Source organism: Nycticebus coucang, chromosome 8 (assembly GCF_027406575.1).
Source record: "Nycticebus coucang isolate mNycCou1 chromosome 8, mNycCou1.pri, whole genome shotgun sequence".
NCBI classification, from domain to species: Eukaryota; Metazoa; Chordata; class Mammalia; order Primates; family Lorisidae; genus Nycticebus; species Nycticebus coucang.
Genome location: NC_069787.1, coordinates 2,631,724 through 2,634,511, shown reverse-complemented (window position 1 = coordinate 2,634,511; position 2,788 = coordinate 2,631,724). Strand labels below are relative to the sequence as shown.

At 54.2% G+C, this 2,788-nt stretch overlaps 1 long non-coding RNA gene across 1 annotated transcript; it reads right to left on the bottom strand.

Annotated features, from left to right (window-relative positions):
* Positions 1-208: 208 nt before the first annotated feature.
* Positions 209-2,267, bottom strand: LOC128592461 (uncharacterized). Its single transcript, XR_008381876.1, has 3 exons — positions 1,508-2,267; positions 797-1,426; positions 209-585 (listed from the first exon to the last, which is right to left on the bottom strand). It is a non-coding gene; the product is annotated as an uncharacterized LOC128592461 (long non-coding RNA).
* Positions 2,268-2,788: the final 521 nt, after the last annotated feature.

Below are 2,788 nucleotides of genomic sequence, written 5' to 3'. Positions count from 1 at the left end.
GTCACTCCCAAATTCCACCTCCCAAAATAATCCCCATCAATGTGCATAAGTGTAATTCAGAGTCTTCTCTGCCCCTGCTTACCCTGAGAGAGGCTGAAAACGGAATCAGTTTTTGCTGTAGGCAAAAACGGAATCACTGGCGTAGAAACGGGTCACAGCATACTCGTAGTGTAACAGTGACAAAGGATTACATTTAATTTTACTTGCATTTAATCAGAGAGGGAAAATTCTTAATGTTCCACTGAAGGAACAGGAGTCTTCTTTTTTTTTTTTTTGAGACAGAGTTTCACTCCATCGCCCTCAGTAGAGTGCTGTGCCGTCACAGCTCACAGCAACTTCCAACTCGTGGGCTTAGGCGATTCTCTTGCCTCAGCCTCCCAAGTAGCTGGGACTACAGGCATCCGCCACATTGCCTGTATTTTTTTGTTGCAGTTTGGCTGGGGCCGGGTTTGAACCCACCACTCCTGGTATATGGGGCCGATGCCCTACCCACTGAGCCACAGGCGCCGCCTGGAACATCGGGGTCTTGATGTGCCACAATTGCCATGCTAGTCCAAGCTGCCAATGATGTCGTGTTCATGGACCCTGGGGGCAGTGTGGCAAGCACCTTATCATCCTCACGAGGGGGGTGAGGCTTGTCACCATCAGTGGAGATTGGAGGGATCCCAGGGTATGGAGCATGCTGGAAAATCTCTTTGGGGAAAAGGACAAGCTCTTGCTCCTCACACCTCCTTCCATGAGGAAAGAGGCTGGCATTTAGCGGACCTCCTGTGACTGGGGCACAGAGTACACTGACCTTGGGAGCACTGCTCTGACCCACTCATCAGAGGACCCGAAGGCTGCAAGTTTTCAGGGAGTCCAGGGCAAGAGAAGTCTCTGCAGAAGGCTCTGGCAGTGGTCAAGTTGCCCTGCCTCCAGTGGCCAGTCCTGGAAAGCAGTAGCAGTGCACATGTGTGGAGTCCCACAGGAGGGACACACTGTTCTAGAAGCAGATCCTGGAACGTCCCTGCAGAGCCTGGGACGTAGCACAATCTGGCGGCTGGAGCTGATTGTGGTCAGATCACTGAGTCCCAACATGGCTGGGCGGCTGACACAGTGGTGGTCCACTGTGTGCTAGACTCAGGTCTGGACCTGAGCAGGCACAGGTTCAGAAGGAGGTGGTCCAGACTTCCCCATCACCCACCTCTGTGGTGCTGACACCTGTTCGTCAGTCACCTATCACTTCAAGGGTGGGGTTGCCTGAGAGAGGAGGAAAAACTTGAGGCCTGGCTCACAGATGCACATACAACCAAATGTGGACCCTGCCCCACACTGCAGCCCCCAGGAGCTCCCAGGGAGGAAGGACGTGGTGGCTCACAAAAACTGGCCCGAAGGATGGGGAAGCGTGGACTTCCAGGCAGCAGCCAGACACCTGGCTGGTCATTGCCTGAAAGGGGCAAGAACAGAAAATCGGACACCAACAAGTCTGGGATTGAATTACAGGGTGGACGCAAATATGTGCACTTACCACAGGAGAGATAGGACAGCCCAGGGAAGATTGACTTGTCCAATCTGGAGCTACCAGCCAGCATATGTCCTTGGCCACTGCAGCTTTTACACAGGGGCTTATGAACGGAGGCTCTGTGGTGGCAGGGGCTGGTTCTGCCCCACCTCAGGCAGCAGAGACCCATGCTGAGTGGCCATCGGGGGCCATCTCTTGAGGTGACTGGCAGCCACTTTATGGGAGGTTGGTCACTTTGGACACTGTGCACCCTGGAGGTGGTGGCAACTCCCCTGCACTCCAACCCACCCCCAGTTTGCCTTCCCTCCTCTGCTGTCAGCACCATCCCAGGGCTCACATGTGGCAACATTTCTTTTCCCAGGACAGGAGGCTTCTTAGCTTCCTGTCTGAACCAGGCATGCAGAAAACGATTTGAGCGATGACTTTCTCAGTGCACCCAAGAATCACATGTGACCTTTCTAGATGCCTAGGAGAGAAGTTAATTTGTTACACACAGTGCAAACCTCAAGTTATCAGAGTTTACCTTTCTTAGGGAGCCCTGGTATTCTGCACAATTGCTTCAGACTGAGGGACCATGTTGCTGGAGGGAGAAGACAAGGGGGGTGTAAGTTCAGGTCCCCTGACTTCACTTCATTTCACATCCTTCAGGAATGGCTGGTCTAAGAGGAACAGCTCAGTGCAGGTGCCAGCCCGGGCCAGTGGCTGAGGATTGGGGTCTCTTCCTGTGGGCTGCAGCAGCCAAAGTCTGGGGCTCTCATCTAGCTGAGCCGAGTCCAGGCTGTGTCTGTAACTAGAACACACATGGGGTGGAGAGAGGAGGCCCTCTCACCATCGTCCCCTCCCACAATCTTCGGCTCTGCCAGATTAGAGAACCTGCTTTGCAGTGGGGTGAGGAAGGTGAATATTCCACTAGATTGAAGCCACAATGACAGGCCACTAGTGAGTGTGCTGGTGAGGACAGGGAGGACATTGGAACTCAGAGAATTCTTGGGGCGGTTCCTTGTCGCTTTGCGCCTGGTGATAATGACAAATGGGCACTTCCGGAAACCATGGCTAGACTAGGGCACAACTGAGGTCTCAGCTCCCCCCTCAATGAAAAGCCACCCCAGCAGGCAACCAACCACCTCCAGCAGCTGAAGAGCTGGCTGAAGGAGGGGGCCCTGGAAGTGGTGGGGGTGGGGGAGATGGACACCAGTTCCAGCTGAGAGACCAGGTTCAGCAGGAGGGGTCGTATCTGAGATCTAACCGTGATCCAGGCTGGCTACCACGGGGAATGGAACTCTGGGC